General features: G+C 42.1%; 1 protein-coding gene across 13 annotated transcripts in view; it reads left to right on the top strand.

Moving 5' to 3' along the window:
- Window positions 1-19,402, top strand: part of ZFHX3 (zinc finger homeobox 3) — a 408,431-nt gene that overhangs the window by 201,625 nt on the left and 187,404 nt on the right. For 11 of the 13 annotated variants that reach the window (XM_083513430.1, XM_083513429.1, XM_083513427.1 and 8 more), the window contains one exon: window positions 18,303-18,625. The exons of 1 other annotated variant lie outside the window; for it this stretch is intronic. The gene's annotated coding sequence lies outside the window, so the exon portion shown is untranslated. Of the gene's footprint in view, window positions 1-18,286; window positions 18,626-19,402 lie in introns of all 13 variants that reach the window. One more of the 13 variants, XM_083513414.1, reaches the window with a different exon arrangement.

Genomic DNA, 19,402 nt, shown 5'->3' with positions numbered 1-19,402 from the left:
TGTATTGGATACAACCCACAAACTCCACAGTCAGAGACCACAGTTTAGACAATAGTTGCATAGGACTGAGGTCAAAACTCGGTCCTCCTATCATGCACTCTAGCGCTATGCGATTTTTCAATATATTGGCCAAAATCAGTTTTGAAATCACACTGCGATAATGATTTTGACCTAGCAATATGCAGCAATATATCACTACTTGCTACTCGCATGAGGGAGGGCAGGGCAGCCAATTTCAAGGCACCACCGATATTGCACAGTGATCTCAGCCAATAACCATGTTTATCTGAGCTGCCTTCCCTCACGCTGATGGAGAGGCACGGCCATCACTGCTGATCTGAGTTGCCTTTCCTCACTTGAAGGCACTGTGGCACTACCTTCCCCTGGCACTGAGGCAGAGCAGCTTTTCTCAGTCAGCAGGAAAGCAGCAGCCGCCACAGTGGACACTCACTTGATCTCCATGACTGCTCCTTCCCACATCCCCACGCCTGATCTGCACACACCCCATCTGCACGATCTCCGTGACTGCTCCTTTCCTCATCCTCATGCCTGATCTCTAATTTCAGACGTTGTGATATAGTGGAATATTGTGATGTTTAGCTGCTGATACATCATGATGCTGAAAACCAGATATTGCTCAGCCCTAATGCACACTTAGTTCTCTCAATGGGGAACTTTGATAATGGGAATCTGGGAGAAATGGCCCTTTGCATACAGTGAAACACTTAGCACAATGCAGCCTGTCTTCATAACACTCATAGGAACCTGAGCACATTGCTAACTTTTCTCTTCTCTTCCTAGAACTGTAGCAGATACATCATCTTGGGACTCCGGACACAAACATACAATAACAACCCTCAATCTCTCCAACAACTGGAGCGCCAGGCAGGCACATACAAAGCTTGTCTGAGGCTCAGGGCAGGACTCTTGTTGGAATGAAGTTATAAACTCAAACAAAAAAGCAGCCAGTGTCTGGTGCCCCCCCCCCCCAGCCAGCTTAGCTCATTGAGGCACAGGGCAAGTGTACTTGGCTGCTCACTCCCCTGTATGGGCCTGGTGCCAGGATAGAGCACCTCTTACTGGTAAGCAAGAAAGGGGAAACACTTGCTTCAGAGTAAGGCTGCTGCACCTGTTTCTGAAGTTTCTGACTCCTGGAAAGGCCAAGCTTTGTGCTTAAACATTGCCATGATTGGGTAAACTCAGGAACACCTTTGCCTTACAGAAGCACCTTCTGGATGCCTGTAGTCAACAAGTGGATGCACACGCAAAGGGTTTAGGGGGAAGGGATGAGTATACTCAGTTACTGCAGTCTCTCCCCCCTCCCTCCATGGAGAGGAGAGGCAGAAGCTGAGCTGTAAGCATAGGCTGCACACTGGGGATGGGGGACAGAGCTGGCCCATCTTGCAAAATAGCAGGGGTGGGGGGAGGACACATGAGTTGCCAGAGCAAGGGATGTTAAAAAAGGATATTGTTGAGTAGGAAAAGATCCAGAAAAAGGCAACCAAAATGATCAAGGGGATGGGGCAACTTCCCTATGAGGCAAGGTTACAGGTTTGGGACTTTTTTGTTTGGAGAAAAGGTGAATAAGGGGTGACATGATAGAAATTTATAAAATTACGCAGGATATAGTAAGTGATAGAGAAAAATATTTCTCCCTCACCCATAACACTAAAATTCATGGGCAATTATTGAAGCTGAATGTTGGAGGATCCAGGACATATAGCGCATAGTTAAATTATGGAATGAGCTTCCACAAGAGGTAGTGATGGCCATAAACATGAATGTCTTTAAGACTGGATTAGACAAATTCATGGAGGATAAGATGATCAATGACTACTAGCCATGATAGCTGTGCTCTGCCCCCATAGTCAGAGGCTGTATGATCCCAAATTCCAGTTGCTAAAAACTGCAGGAGGGGAGAGTGCTATTGTTTGGCCACTGTGAGTATAGGATGCTGGGCTAGATGAGCCATTGGTCTGATCCAGCAAGGCTATTGTTACATTCTCGTGTGTCCAAAATGACTGGTTGGTTCCCATCATTCTCCTTGGTGTAGAGGGGCCCCCATCTTGCCTAGCATCAGTGTATTCAATCCTAGGGCCTCCGGAAAATGAATACCTAGCTCTGCTATAAAACTTAGCCAGTTGTTGCAGGGCCTTGCTGCGACAACTTAGCTGTGGAAACATGGCCTGTGGTTCTGAACCCACACCTTGATTTTCTTTGCCCTGATACAGCTTGGTTTTCTGCTGGGCATGCCAGCAGAAGTCATTTTGAATTCCTAGATGTTGAATTGAATTCCTAGACATTGTTGCCAGCATAATCCCCGATTGGTGTGTTTTGTTAATGTTCACCATTTGTACTCAGTTTGAAAATTTTCTGAGTGGTGTGCCTTCTCCCCCTTTCCTCTGGCCTAAGCATGTATAGCAGGCATGTGCAACAGGTAGATCGTGATATACCGGTAGATCACTGGACGTCTGCGGTAGATCATTGGTAGATCACTGGCTCCCCCCAAAGAAGCTGAAGAACTGTGGCTCCCCTAAAAAAAGCTCAACATTTTACCTCCTCCCTGAAAAAACTCAACAACTTTGACCCGAACCCCCCAAAAGGGGGTAGATCACTGCCAGTTTTTAACTCTGTGAGTAGATCACAGTCTCTTGGAAGTTGGCCACCCCTGATGTATAGGATATAGTAGCCATTCCACAGGCATAGCTGTGGTATAATCCCCCTCTCCCCTTGTGGTAATGGGTGTATATAAGATTTCCCGGACAGTGATTGCTCTTGGCTAACACACACCAACTTGACAGCAATGAGAAACTCTGGGATGGCATTTAGATATCAACATTGCAGTCCTATCTGTCATAAACAGACAAAATATGATTTCCCAAATTCTACTGGCTTTTGAACTATATTTATTGGTGAACAGAAGATACAAAAAATAAATAGTAATGATTTGTTTAGGAAATGGTTTAATCACATGGAAGACATGGACAGAAAAGGTTAACATTCAACAGGCCATTCTGGAAGAAAGATTGTCTAAGTCACTGGGTGAATGGAGAAGTCTATTCCATGGGGAGAGCTAGGAGTTAGCTTGGGAAAGTTTATGGCCACCCTCTATGCCACTATGAATAGCCTTCTGCCACTGCCCTGAACATTCCTCCGTCTGTCCTAAGCTATATGGGAGCTCTACTGGATAGGCAGAGCTCTTGTGAATGCAAGTACTACACAGTCAGTGTTGCTGCTGTGCCTAATAAAATGGGCAAGGAAAATGAGATGCTGCATCATCAAATCAAATCCCTGTGTTGAGTCTGAGATACCAAACACATTTTCCTCATTCCTATTTGGAAAACCTGTTTCTCTCCCAGCCTCATCAGATATCAAGTTACTCTTTTAAAATTATAACAATAATAGTACTACAACAGGGGTCTTAGTAAAAAGAAGCAAACCACACACTTAAAACTGAAAATGAACAAATTCATTTATTTTGATGTTAGTGACATTCTCTTAGGTTTATGAACCTGGTTTCTCTTACTCTTAAATTCAGCCCTTCATGTTGCTCACAAGGCTGGAGGGGCCAGGAAAGCCCCATAGCACAGACTGACTAATAAGCTTTCTCAAAATTTGGGGGGTTGCCATGCATTTTTAGGAAAATAAACATTGCTGCTGTGTTTTGGCTGGTTACAGAGCTTTGCACTCATTGGCCTAAGTAACATGTACTGTAGGTAAAGGTTTTTTCTTTGTGTGAGGAAGAACCATTTATGCATTTTTGGATAGGGACACATAAAACAATGATCAAAAATTGTTACCTTGTAATTTCTTGTCTGTGCATTTTATCCTGATGCGATAAATAGTTTTAATAGCTGGCTTGTGGAATGTTCTTATTTCTTGAACTTGGACACAGGTCAGCGTTTGTCTTGTATGTTGAAAACTGAATGTTCCAGACACAGCTGAATTTTGATTTATGTTGGTGGCAACTTTCTTCTTATGTGTGGCTTGCTGTTGAGGGAATGATATGATTGCACTGTAAACTTTAGACATTGGTGCCAAAAAACATGAATTGATGAGTACATTTTTGCCCTGTCTTCTTACTACTTAGTCTTTGCTCTGGTCGTTGTGTCATTCTGGTCATTCCAGTCTCAGGGAGAATAGTTCTATTGGTCATTTGTAAGACTCAGCACTCAAGCAGTGCACATCTGCTCCATTTCTTCAAGGGGAAGCTGAGAGGGATGAGTAAGTTTCAAAACATTTACAGCAGTCTAAAATCCAGACAAATAGATCTAGTTATTTGCAGGGTTAATTTTCCAAGTGTCATAAAAAGTCTTGAACAGTGCTATTTTTCTAGAAAAAGAGGTGACGGAACTCACCATGAACATCTCCCTCATTTTCTTAGAATGGCAATGGCGCCCACCTGAGAGGTGCCAGAACTGAGTTCTGGTGAGTTCTTTTCTGGAAAAAAGTCTTGAAATGTTTTATATGCTCTTATAATATTTTTCTCTTAATGAATGAATATGTGAAGATAGATGCCTAACTCTCCAGGACAGATGGTTGTGTGTGGTACACTCTACAACGAGAATACTCTTCACCTCTTTAGTCACTTCCATTTTCTTCCTCTTCATGTAAAAAGGAAAGGTGAAAGGCTGGCATAGAGTATCAAAAGGTATCCTGTATGAATAGAAAAACAGTCTTACTGTCTTTGTCCAATTTCCCAAGCCTGCTGCAGCTCCTGCACCCTATTGCATTCAGAGGGAGTGTAGGAGATGCTGGAGCGTGGGGGTGGAAGAGGAGTCAGGAAAGCATCATACCACAGAACTCTGCTTAAACAATCTTCTCTGAATCCAATATAGCAAATCCAAGGGTGTTCCCCAAATGTTTTTTTTTTTTCCTGAGGAGTGGATTGCTTGCAGGGATCTAGAAAGACCTGAGTTGCCTTTTTGCAAAGCTGTTTTTTGCTTATTGTTTGGAGCCAGACCTTCATTTCCAAAATGGTTTGAAAGAAGCCAGATTTGCCTGTGACGGGACTCTGAGTTAGTGTAGTCCAACTAGCTTGCTGCAACAAATCTCACAAACCAAGCTCCCCTATAATCTTCTTTGAGAACTGCATTTGATGTGACCTTACCAAGCCTGTGGCCAGACAAGATCTTTGAACATCTCCTCAGAACTACCATGATAAGCTCTTTGATTACCCAGCTCAACTGGATCCCCAACCCCCACCCTCCTCCTCAGCACATCCCTTCTTCATGCACAGGCAGCTTTTAGGGGTAGACCTGCCTCCGCCCCTTTTCATTTTCCTACAGTGTTCTAAATCTCAAGACATAGTTAACCCAAATCCAGATTTATTTAGGATTTATCTACTTTATTAATTCCTGTTGTGTTGTGCAAAAGTGCTGAAGGATTCAGATTGCCTATGAAATTAAAGAGAGCTTTTCCAAAATGAAGCATAATTTTAAAAACATTTTTGTTAGCCAAAGCTCAGAATACAGCATTTTAAAGGCTACTTTGGTTGGGAATTGGCCATAATAATTTGATTTTTTTCCCCTTCTAGTAAATACGCTATCAAGCTGTTTCATGAATTAATCAGGGTTTAATGTAGATTTAAACATTTACAATGCAGAATAATTTGGGTTGAAATAATCCCCCTTGATAAAGCTAGAAAGCCCCCACAACTGTCACCATCTCTGACAGCCAGGCATCTAGACCTTGAATATGCAAATCACAAGAAGAAAAATGTGAGCAAGACTTAAGATGGTGCTTCATTTCTACATCTTTGTCAGTTAACTGCTGGCACTAAGTGAGTATTAGAACAATTCTGAAAAGCAACTAAATACCAACTGAAGCCTGTTCTAGATGGTGAACAGGAAGGCATCTGATTCTGCTCCTGGAGCTGTTCCTCTTCAAATAGATCATTTGTGTCATATGATGTTCATCTGTTGATGAGACTCTTTTCTGCCTTTACAACACTGTTGGGTTCCATGGAGACCCTTTGGGTTTTTAGTTCACTGGCACAGAGATCACCATTTTATGTTGACATGGGCCCTTACTGTCCACACCAGGCATATTTGTCATGTGGTTTATTTAAATTATTTATTTGTATAAAAATTCCCTACCAGCTACATTTTTAAAAAAGCATGGCAATGAATAACATAAAATCAACAATAATAAACAACAATTATATCAACAAAACTAACATAAAATACATCATAGATCAGATTAGTACATCAACATAACTTAATGTACTAATGCAGATACCCCTTGGGGAATGTCTGGGTAAAAAGAAGAGTTTTAAGCAGGAGCCTAAATGCCTGCTTGATATTCACTGGGAGTGCATGCCAAAAGGAAGGTGCTTCCACTCTAAAAGCTTTGGTCTCAGTGGACATAAGAGGACATTCAGGAGCATACAGTACTTCTAGGAGTGTCTCCGCTGAGGATCAAAGTGACTGGACTGGGCTGCAGAAGGTAGCAAATCCTCAGAGGTAATCTGGTCCTAAATTGTTTAGGGCTTTGTACCTCACTAGCAAGACCTTAAACTTAGCCTGCTAGTGTATCTACAGCCAGTGTACCTTTTTGTCAGTAGGGCATCTCCGTATAACTATGCTAGTTGTAGCTTCTGGACCACCTTAAGAGAAGCCCCACATATAAGGAGTAACCAACCATTTATTCATTTATGTTTATTTGTTGGATTTATATTCCAGCTCCCTAATAGAAGGGAACTAAAAGTATCGTATAAGGGGTTCTTAGACAGGCTGTCTTCCAGGCACTGACCAAACCCACACCTGGTCATGCCCTGAGATCGTTAATAAATGTCATTGTACAGTCAGTCAATGAACTGCTTTTCAGATGGTTATCAACTACAGAACTCATCCTTTTACAAAATCAAGATGTCTTTTTCTGCTACCAGCCACTTCCATCACTTCTGCAACTGGCAGTTTTCCAATAAAGCCAATATCCCCAACCCCAGAGGAAGTTCATCAGTGGGAAGTGGGCACTGTCTGTTTACTCCAGCAATTTGACAACAACATTAGCTTACACTTTATTAGCAGACTACTACACCTTGATCCCTGACCCTGGCAGTGACCACAGATAGCCTACTAGATAGATGCCGATCATTTGAAGCAAACTGGTAACATTTTTAAGGCCAGATATCACAACCAGCAGGCACTGGATAGTTTTAAAAAGGAATGCTCTGTACATTTTGTAAGAAAACACGAACAGGAAATTAAGCCATCTGAGCAGGACCTTCTTTATATGGGATTTTCAGGCTAAGATTTGCTTGGCATTTGAGGCAATGACTAGGGTGCCTTACCCTGAAGCTGTTTAATGTGGATGATCTCATGACTGGAGTAGCTCTTGGGTAGCTTGGTTACTTTGAGTGCCTGCACTTGAAAGTGGTGGTGAAAAAGCCTTGCACGCAGATCCTTTGGTGCCAGATCTCTGTGATTTCCCCCTTTCCCAGGCTGTATCCTTGCAACCTGTATGGAGCTTTCTCTCCTGGAGCCAGAAAGGCATTTCCCATCAATAAAAGCATTAGCTCACTAAACAGTCTGATGGCTTTGCTTCTCTGGATTAACCCTTTGGGAGCTAGGATTCCTTCAGACTTGTAAAGATATTGATCACAGATCATGTTTGCTTTTTGTGTGCATGAGCACATAGGTGTGTGTGTGTGTGTCTTCCTTTCTCTCTTTGTGGATAGTTTCAGATAGTCAGCACTTCTGCTACTTGAGAAAAGGAGGGTTGTGCAACTCCTGTGGTTAAACGGACAGGGAGTGTGGACATCATATTTCTTTGAAGAGACTATTTGGACCCTTAGCCTCAGGAGTAACCTGTTGATTATTTGCAGGGGCAAATGATTATTTCACCTGGGTCAAAGACCCAGTTTTGTACACACGCACCCCATGTATGTATTTGTGTACACACACAGGCTGGGAGCCTCAATGGCACCCTTCTGGAAGCTTCACCCGGGGCAAAAACCTGGCTAACCCCCAATAGCTATGGCTCTGATTATTTGTTTAGGTATTACAGTATTTATTTATTTAATATTTTAATTACATTTAAAAAATAGTTGTTAGTTTTGGACTAGGATCTTGGACACCAGGGTTCAAATCCACATTAAACCATGAAACTCAGTAGGTAACCTTAGTCCAGTCATTGTCTCTCAGTTTAGCTTATCTCACAGGGTGGTTGTGATGGGGGAAAACCATGTATGCTTGAGCTCCTTGGAGGAAATGTTGGAAACAAATAGTAACTTCAAAACAACAACCACCACCATCCTAAAAAGGAAAAATCAAAATAAGGAAGAAGGACATGAAGGAGACACACCAAGGTGCTTTTGATGAGATAAACTGGAAATACAAATCTGACCAAATGTTCCCTCATTTTTCATCTTTGCACTCATGCCATTGCTTTGGGTTAGGGTTAAAATTGTTATTGCGTTTGTGGAGATCTGGAATAATTTCCCTTACTCCCATCTCCTAAATCAGGATTTCCCAAACTTGGGTCTCCAGCTGTTTTTGGTCTACAATTCCCATCATCCCTGACCATTGGTCCTGCTAGCTAGGGATGGTGGGAATTATAGTCCCAAGAAAGTTGGAGACCCAAGTTTGGGGAACCCTGCCCTAGATGTTCTCTTGTGATTAGTGAGCACTGTTGACTATGTGATATGCAACTGCCTTTTGTTAAGACTGCTTGGAGGAAATGCAGAAAAAGGCAGTGTACCTTCTACGGCCACACTGAGACTCTTTGTCCATCTATCCCAGTATTTTCTATTCTGATTGGCAGCAGCTCTCCAGGGTTGTCATTTCAGGCAGAGAGAGGCCTTTCCCATCACCTGCTATCTTTTTAACTGGTGACGTCCTGGACCATCTTCTACATGTAAAACAACTGCTCTGCTAGTAAGTTATGCTCCCTCCCAGCGTTTGTTTTTTTTAAGTGTTCTAAGGAACAGGTACAGAAAGACCTGGGAATATTTGAGAGGGCTGCAAGTGATTTACAATTTTTATTTAGTGTTTCTTTTACTATTTTTATTTATTATGTTATTTATATTGATAAATAATCAATATGATATATTGACTTCCCGTGAGACTGATTGAACCACTTTTGATCTACCACAGAGGGATGGCATCTATTTCAGTATTACTTTTTTAAAAAAGATTTGTCTAAGAAGGTTTTCTTTCTACAGAGGAACAGTAGCAGACATGCCTGTTGGGGTGCAGATGGATCATGAGAGATTAATTGGTGAAATAGAATCCCACCCAAACTGTACCAAACTGATCTGGGGAAGATTGCACTACAAAGTGCTGATTTCCACTGGCAGAATTTCTCTTGGGATACAGTAGAACTTTGCACCCAAAAGTGAAGGCTTGAAGGTCTTGACCTTGAATGAGTTCTCATTAGGAAGGGGGCACTGCCCAGGATGGGGAATTAGAAAGACAGAAGGAAAGAGGGGCAAGGTCACCACTTAATGAAGTGGTCAGCATTGGATTTCTGTCAGTCACACTGGTTAAGCATACAATTGAGTTCAGCAAGACCCATTAAGGAAGCAGTAGTAGCAGACCCAAGAGTGACTGAGACGATTTAAAACCAGGAGCCTGATACAGTCATGAATCTTCCACCCAGAGTCTGAGAAAGCATATGGCTGTAAAAGATCCCCACACTATTCCTAGTCTTTGGAATCAGGACCAAAGTTTCCCAAGTCTGCATGATCAATGCCTATGCTCAATTTTAACACCTAATTCTGTAAAACTGTCCACTTAATAGAAATCTTGTTTGTGTGAGAGAAAAAGAGAGAGAGAGAAAGAAAAGTTAACTTTACTTAAGCCAGAAGAGAGACTTCAGCAAGTGCAGATTACAGAAGAATCCAGCAATTAACTAATTGGGAAGAAACCTGAATACTGTATGTCCATTTTCATTTTCCAGTGCATGTAAGAAGATCGGTTCACAATGGGGGAGAAGGGGGAGAAAATGTGATGATGAATGCTTAAATGTGTATATAATGTGTAAATTATATACATTCTATACAAAACACAATTTGATTCCTGGTGTTCAGGTATCCCTGATGTTCTGTAGCAAAATTTTACTTTTACAGGCTTGCAAGTTAAATGTTAGAACTGTGCAGCAATACTGTATCTGTGCTACTCTTTGTGGCCAAATTATCCTCCTTCCACAGTGCCTCATTTGCTTCTTCCACTGCCCCTGGGATATGCAAGTTTCATCTCTGCTTAGTGAGCTTCTTCCTCACTTGAACCACACCTCAGATGCACCTTAAAAAATTTAAAAGGGCTACCACTTTGTTCCTAATTCACCCTCATCACCCCTTCCCTAATCTTAATCAAATGCTGTTTTCTCCATTCTCACTCTTGCATTGACTGAGAATTTCAAGGGACAAACTCAAGTGTTTTTGTTGTTGGCATCCATCCGTCCTGAGAGACAATGGAAGAGTGCGCCATTTGGGGGTAAGGTCAAATTGTTGGAGAATTACAGCACTTATTGTGGCTGTAGTGACCAGTACAGGAGAGACATAGTTTATTGCAGCTGGGGCAGATAAAGGCATCCAGTTTCACTGTTACAGGTGCACCATGGCATTTATTCTCTCTGTGCTCCTCCCAGCAGTCATTTCTCCTCTGGTCACTGCCGTGGATACATGACTTGTCTCCTGGCACTGCTGTCGTCTGCAAGGGATTCCCACATGGCAGGGTTAATGTTGCCAGCCTTTCCTGTGTCTTTGCCTGGAAGAGGGAACTCCATGCATATGTTTATTCAGGCATAGGCAAATGGCCCACCAGATGTTTTGGGACTACAACTCCCATCATCCCTAGCTAACAGGACCAGTGGTCAGGGATGTTCTGGAGGGCTGAGTTTGCCTATGCCTGGGTTTATTTGTGGAGGCAGTTTCCCCTTTTTCTGCTGGTCCTCTCTGGGAGAGAAATGTTTGCTGCTCAACAGAAAACAATTCAGGTATCAAGGATGTTAATGTAGCTGTGATTGGGCAAAAGATACCCCAAAACAGAACATAGCAGCAAAGATGGGCATTTTTATTAATTTGAATATTATTCATATAAAAAAGATAATTCTCCCCCTCCTCCCAGGAGTTTGTGAACATTAAAAAAATTACCCAGCCAGTTCCAATGCAGACAAAGGCCTTTATTATTATATCCATATTGCAGGGCATGGAGTGATGGCTGAGAGAGCACAGGTTAAGCCAGCCCTGCAAAGTAGCCCAGTGAGTCCACCCCCTGCTCCCCCATTTTGCTGTAGGGAGGTAGAACTGTGTAGTCCACTGCTGATCCTGGGATGTGTGCTGAGTTTTTTAGGGAAATGCAGGGGGCATAGCTGAGAATTTAATTGTAGCAACAGTAGGGGCTGGAGAGAGTAAAAAAAGGCAGCAAAATAATAAAGTGTTTTAGTCATAGATGGAAATATATCTGGATTCCAGGTCTATCTGTAGAAGCTACTAAATGAAAAACAACTGAGGGGTAGACTGGAATGCTTGTTTCTCAGAGGTCAGGTCTGTTTGGGTCTCACCATCAATCGCCGGAACTTTAAGAAAAGGTAGATCAGTTCTCTCGCGCTGTGTGTGTGTGTGTGTGTGCACATATTTATTATTCTGGAATCTTTACTTTGTGCCTTCCATCCCAGAAAAAAATCCTGCAGATGCCCATGGTCCCATGCTGTTTACTACCTTTCTGCTTCTTCCCTCTGATATACGCAACAGCAAGGTTTGGCTTAGCAGATTGTGTGGAGCCTACGTCTTTCTCATTCTGCTCAACTGGCCATCACAACTCTTTCTGTGATCTCATCTGTCGATGCCCAGCTCTTGCTTGATGTCTCACTTCCGGAACAGAGGGAAGGCTCTGCCCCCCAAAATATTTAGTTAGCAGCTATTAACTTAAGTGGAATTGACTTTTTATCGGCTTTCCTCTGTATGACTGCCACCAGCGAAGGCAGTTTCCTCCTTTCCTCTTCTCCGCCTGTCAGTTCCCTCTACATTCCTATCGGCAGCCTTTAGCTCTGATCAATACTAACCACTGTGTAACAGCTCACGCACGGCTGCTTTAGTTCGCATCGATCAGACCTCTCTTCCAACAGGTAGCTGGCTCTTTTGAGGCAATGACTTGAGAGAACTTCAGGCTAATTCATTACAGAGGATTTTAGGGAGGCCCCATGCCCTGTTTTGGAGAGAAACACAGATATCAGAAACGGAGAACAATGTCCCCTGTGCTTGAGATTCTGTATTTCCTTCCCCTTTCTTTTAGAATTGTAAGTGTAATCCAAATAATGGCATAAGTCATCTCGGCAAAACAATTAGTTTTCAGTGGCATGGCTTTGGCTTTTGCCAAGCTGAAGGCCAAATTTTACTTAGAAATCTTCAGGGTAGGACCTCCTACCAGTTCTGCTCATCTTTTCTGATCCACATCCACAGTATTCTCCAGAGTTGCTTCTTGTCCTTGTAACACTAACTAACTAGAGCAGAGGGGTGATGCTGCTCAAGACCAGCATCACACAAGTGTGGAACTTGGTTTGTCAAAGAGCAGCTTGTTTTTGACAGCAGCCAAGGACCAAGCTACCTTAAATGCTTTCCCACAGGTACACAGACCACTTTTGTTTCTGCTTAGCCTTTTAGGATTGAGAAGTTAAATATGAAAGTATACAAACCTGACACTTGTATATCTGCTCTCAGTAAGCTTGTTAAATATTCCACAGATCAATATGTCCACCCACTTCCAGAACTCACAACCGAAAAGGGGAAGCAATTCTCACATATGTTGCTGCCTTTTCCAGGCGAGGACAGAGGGCTGCAGGGCAGCTGAGGTTGTTACAGAATTCCCAATGAAGGGAATGTTTATTATTGTAGAAGGTTTGATGCAGTCCCCAAAAGGAGCTAATCAACAAGTAATAAGACCTCAAGAGAGCAATTTAGAAACCTCAGCTTTAACTCTCTTGTAGCTGTAGCTAAGAGAGTAATGGTTGCTCCTGCTTTTGGCTGTGCAGCACAAAATGTAGTCATAGTTGGCAAAGGAGATCTGTGGTCCCTCCCTGACAGTCCTTTCTTTCATTTTTACCCCACCTTTCTTCTGTCTTGAAATCCAATGCAGTATATGATGTTATCTGTCTAGCCCAGGACTGTCTCCTGTGGGTGGCAGTGGCTCTCCAGAGTCTTTGGCATAGAGTCTCCTGGCACCTGCTGCCTGAGACACACTCCAGACCACAAGAGCAGTTTTAAAGTGAACAACCCTGGCTTTGGCTCTAAGCCTTTTCTATGTTCAGTCAAGGTTCAGTGGATCATCACCAGAAACATTTTGAATTGCATAAGCTGTATTATTGAGCAATAGGTCAAAAATTTATTTTGGGAATGTTGATCTTTATAGCGCATGATGATCAATGTGACAACTTGTGCAAGAGCTACAACACAGGTGACATTTATTAAGTGTGCATCTAAGATGCTTTAAGTGTACCACATAATGATACAAAAAGTTACTGTGACAAGCATGTGTACCATAACAGGTACATTAATCAGGATTGGCTGCAGCTCCCTGTTATGTTTGTAGCCTAAGTGACAAACCAATGTTTGCCTGTGTGAAACAGTCCTAATTTCTAAAATTTATTGTACTCGCAGTGAGCTGATATAATTTGCTTTTCTTGTTCCTTTCATTCTCTCTTCGACTTGCAGTGAATAACTGTCCCTTCTTATTGGTAAAATTAAACAGTCCTGCCCTGCCCAGAAAGATTAGGCTTAATTCAATAGCTTGGGAAGAGGTGATGAGGTAATTATAATGCTGAACCATATCCTGAATGGCTGTGTGCTTAGATCTCACTGATCCTCAAATTGGATAGTCACCCTGAACCTCCTCAGCAGTGGATATGAACTTTATCCAGTGGTTTGGGGAATCTTCTGGCAACACCACTAATATCTGTATTCTTTAGTTCAGTGGTTTCCAGCCAGTGAGCTGTGGACACCTTGAGGGGCCATGGAATTATTGCAAGAGGTTTGCAAAGCAGCATTTTTAAAAAATCAGCATAACAGAAGAGATTAATACAATATATGAGTTATCCAACACAAGAATACAATAACTGTTTAAAGTGAATGATATTTATTATACTGATATTGATGGAATCAGCAGCTCATGGAAAATATGTTAGGATCATGCATCTAATAGTTCATATAAGTTAATCAGATGCACGTTAGTGAGTAGATGGAAGTTCATTCCGACTTCATCAGTCTAGTACCTCCCAAGCTGAGAGGTTTCCAAGTGAGTAGATACCCTGAGAATGCTACAAAGAAGCTCATGATGGCAGATAAGGACAAACTTTTTATTTCCAATGAGGTTATGCACCCAATTTCACCACCCTTTCCCAAGTACACAGGTGGTGGAAAACTCAGTCCAAAGATGACCGAATGCTTGTTAGGTCACATGTAAAGGTGGTAAAGAAGAATTACTTTTCTACCTCCACTGTATCCTCAGAGAACCATCCAGCAGAGTTGTTTCAGGTGTTCTGTAGGGTAGTTGTACCAGAAGTAGTGGATGGGCCTCTGGAGTACTCAGCAGCATGCTGTGATCAATTTGCACTACACTTTGAGGATAAAGTAACTTGGCTCCATAGTGCCTTCAATGCCACTGTCATTGGTGTTCCAGCTGAGGTGTCCAATACAGTGCCTTCCTATGCTCTGAGGGATCAATTTCAGTTTATGATGATGTGGACATGACTCTTATAATGATGCAACTGGCTTCTTGCTCTCTTGACCCCTGCCCATCTTGGCTGGTGAAAGCTAGTCGCGGGGAGTGAGGTTGGCTGGATGTTTCCAGGGTATGGTGAACACATTCTTTACAACACAGTGTGATGCCTACTGCCTTTAAACTGGTGGTAGTGTGTCCACTCCTGAAGAAGCTCACCCCAGATTCCATGGTATATAACTACTACTTCCTGGTTGCAAATACCCCTTTTGGGGGAAGGTGGTGACAAGAGTGCTGGCTGAGCAGTTGCAGGAGTTCCTGGAGGATATGAATTATCTAGCTCTGTTTCAGTCTGGATTCAGGTGCAGTTTTGGGACAGACTCAGTCTTGGTTGCCCTGTTAAATGACCTGAATCGAGAGTGGGACAGGAGAAGTGCCTCTCTGCTTCTGCCTAATCTCTTGTCCGCTTTGATACCACTACCCATGGTATCCTTATGGACTGTCTCTGTGGGTTAGGCATCAGGGGCATTTTTCTACTGTTGTTTTGCTGCAACTTACAGGGTGTTTCCAATGAGTAGCATTAGAAGATAGCTTTTTTGGTTTAATGGTCTTTGCACTACAGTGTACCACTGTATGCAATCTTGTTCTCAATGTGGTTCTTTCTTTCTATCATCTGTCTATCATCTATTTCAAATTTTTGTTCAACATCTGTATGAAGCCACAGGGTGCACTCTTTTGGAGTTGGGAGGCAAAGTGTCATCAGTACAAAGATGACACACAGCTCTACTTCTCCATAACATCTGAGTCAATAAATACTGTGCAAAATCTGAACCATTGTCTGGGCACAGTTGTGGAGTTGAGATCCAGTAAGCTGAGCTTGAACCTTGGGAAGACAGGAGGATGGAGGATTGGTGGTCCCCACATCTAGGAGATAGGCCAGTTGCCTGTTCTATACAGGTTTGCACTCCCTCTGAAAGAACATGTTCAGAGTTGGGGAATTATCCTGAATCCATCCTTGTTGCTGGAGGATCAAGGTAGCCTCAGTGACTAGGAGCATCTTTTACTAGCTATGGCTGGTATGCCAACTATGACCATTCTTGGACAGGAATAGTTTGACTGCTATGATTCACTCAGGACTCAGTTATTGTTATGTGCTCTATGTGAGGCTACCCTTGGACCTGGTCTGGAGGCTCTAGCTTATGCAAAATGCTGCAGTTAGACTGTTGATTGGGACAGACTATTGCCAACACATAACCCTGGTGCCTGTATGCTACCCAGCCAGGTTCATTGTTCTTATTTACAAGGCCCATAACAGCTTGGATCCAGGATAGCTCAGGGATTGCCTGATTCTTTATATTCCTGTTTGATTACTGAAGTATTTGGGGTAGTCACTGTTGGTGGTCCCCCATGGCTCAGATGCACAGATTGTATCCACAAGGAGCTGCCCACTCAGTATAGTGGGCCTAATTTTATGAAGCTTCCTTACAGTTGAGGTCACACAGGCCCCCTTCCTGTTGAACTCCCAGTGTTTACTGAATACTTTTTAAATTTAATTTTAATAAGACTATTTTAAATTAAATTCTGATTTTATTGATTTCTCATTTTAGTCTTATTGTATTTGGTTTCCTGTATACCACTTGAGATTACTGTGATTAAGTGGTATATAAATTGTTTAAATAAACAAAATAAATAAATGACAATCAAAGTACCACAACATCTTACACGGGTGACTTCAGATGCTATGTAAGCATCAGGACACAGAACATTTCAAGTCTTCTACCCTATGTACAGATTTACCACAATCATCAACCTCTGCTGAAAGTGATCAGCTGCAGGTTCCCCTTCCTGGATGCTGTGATGCCTGCTTAGTGCTGCTGTTGCTTATTTTCATATTCTGAATCCTGTGCATTCCCTCATGTGTTCCATTAGCTGCTCCAGATCCTTTTTTGGCTGAAGAGCAGGATTAATAAAAAAGAAGAAAAAGAAGAAAAAACATCAGCAATCTTGCAGCTAATTGCCAGAGTGCTCCAAAAGCCAATTGAGGTTTCATTCCTGGTCTATACATGAATCCATTCATCAACTGGTGGGCTGAAAGCTTGTAGAACACCCTATCTATGTTGCTGTTTGTGTTTAAATAGCATAAACATAGGGCTGTACAAAGAACAGGTTTGACAGGTCTCTAGCCAAAGAGGTTTCCAATCTAAAACTTCTTCCATTCACCATCCTTTCCAATAAAACCTTGTCAACTGTTTTCCTGTATTTTGAATGGAATGGTGTATCCACAATAAGATGCTTGGATTTCCACCAACCGTGCTGGAAGCTGGTGGGACTATGACAGTGCTGATGCCAGATTCCCTCTTGTTTTGAAGATGACTAACAGAATAGCAGCAAAGCACTGAAAAGGCACAAAATGGCATTTGGCCAGTGCCTATGAATCATAAAATGGGATAATAAAATCATGAAAATAATCTCCAAAAGGCAAAATAAATTACCCAAGTTACTGCTTATTTGCATGTACAGTTTGACAATAGAGCCATAACCATAAATGATTTATGCCTGCTTTAACAATACACTCATTTTACTGAAAGGTGGTCAGCACTAAGACTTCTGTGGCATGGTGCCATTTGTTGACAGGCTAATGTTTCAGCAGCAATACATTAAATTATGAATATCACTATCCTAACATGGAAGGTTATTGGCTCAATATGCTTAATTAACCCAGCCTGAACTATGCCCACAAGCCAGTATGGACCATCCCTGCAGTGCTGGAATAGGGGACAAAGATTAGAAGGGTAAGAACTCACTTCATCTTTTATGCAATGAGACCTTAAAAGCTGAGCAGTCCTCAGATGCTCTTCCAGGGACAGTTGGGCTGTATTTTTCAAGTTGCAGCCTGTCGATAGCTGAGTCCTTATTGATAAAACTGCTAATAAGAGGAGACAGTTATTGGATGTCTCAAGTAAGAAGTAGCAGAAGGGCTATAAACTAGGCTGAGGGGCTCCAGGAGGCGCAAAAGGGTGGCTTATCTGGGCCACAACCTGGTAAGGAGATGAGTGGCTCTGCTAATAACATTAGCAGGGATTTTTTTTTGCATGCATCCTAACTGGAAGAATCAGACACTTACCACTTATGGCACCAAAACTTACCTTTCATTCAGTATTTCATAAAATGGAATAAAATTCTGAATCACTGGTCCTTTAATTCAGATTTTGCAAATTGTGCAATGCTTTCAGTTTACTGAGGTTCTTGCCTACAGCTGCTTCCTTCCTACAGTGTTGGAGCACAAAACATGCTCTGTTGACTTTTAGACTCTTCTTTCCATATTCTGCATGCTGTTAAACCCCATCAATATCTTCTTCCTGGGTGCTGCACTAGCTGGCTCCCATTGTATGTCCTTTCAGAGAAATATTTTTTCATAGGGAATGCACTGGTCTCAAGTATTATACATATATCCATCCCTGGATAATCTAAGACACATTAGAAATAAAGTTATATGGTAGTAGGGGTCATGGAATGGCAGTATATTATATTCTCAGTGGGTTGAAACATATACTGTAGGTAGGGAGCTGGATTGGATTGTAAAACACTTATGAGCTGTGTTTAGTTCCCATCTCAAGGAGCCAATGTAGTCTTCTCTTATTTTAGGATGGAAGAGTCCTTACCAAGGACCTACCTGGAGAGGAGTTCAATCGCAGACTCTGTGCTTCATCCATCAGCTGGACAATCAGATGCAGAAATTATTTCTTCATCTTTGATTTATTAGACTTTACCAGAACCAAAAGATGCTATGAAACAGTAAAGGGATTGGTCTGAAAAAATTCATACAGAAATTCACCAAAGAGTCAATTAATCTGCAGAAACAAACTGTTCATGCCCACTTGGTGACTCTGGGCCTCCTTACTACCATCTGGATCTCAAAGACGCATGAAAAGAAGAGCCTAGAAAGGAAGTGCAAGAGACACCAACAGGTAGGAAGCACATGGTGCAATTTTCATTTTTTCCTGCTGAGTTTTTAATGTATCGTATCCCATCCACCACCGTTGTCATTTTAATAGAAGGACGGTATAACATTTTCAAACATATTGTTAGTTATTTATACTACCCTTTCCATGAGTCAAAAGATGGTTTACAACAGGTAGAGAGAGAGAGAGAAATCCACAAAATAACATAATCCTTAACAACTCCTAACAAATCAGTAAAATACAATTACTAATACATAAGTAAATAAATCATCAAATTTTCTAAAGCAGTAACTCTCATAATACCATGAGCCACCATTTCACATTTATCCACCCCTCCCACAATTAAATTCATGAAAAATCTTCAGAAGAGGTGTTAGGGTAGAACAGACTGAAACATGAACTCTGTCATTTTCACAGTTAGGGAGGATTGCCACTCTGTCTCTTTGTCGATAACAAGTCATTAAAATGAAGATGGGACCATAGTGCTAGGTCTTTTTACTAATCATGATGGCTATATGCTATCTATATCAAAGTATGCCTCTGAACATCAGTTGCTGGGGATCACAAGTGAGAGAATGCTATTGCGCTTATGTCCTGCTTGTGAGCTTCCCATAGGCAACAATATAGCCATGAGGACAAATCCCTATGGGAAATCCACAAGTAGGACATGAACACAATAGCATTCCCACCCCCACTTGTGGTCCCCAGCAACTGGTGTTTAGAGGCATACTGGCTCTGATACTGGAGGTAAAAGAGCCATCATGACTTACAGCCACTGATAGC

The sequence above is a fragment of the Podarcis liolepis genome (genome assembly GCF_965112155.1).
Source record: "Podarcis liolepis genome assembly, chromosome: 7".
NCBI classification, from domain to species: domain Eukaryota; kingdom Metazoa; phylum Chordata; class Lepidosauria; order Squamata; family Lacertidae; genus Podarcis; species Podarcis liolepis.
The sequence above is the reverse complement of the archived record's forward strand: the minus strand, read 5'-3'. Positions and strand labels throughout refer to the sequence as shown.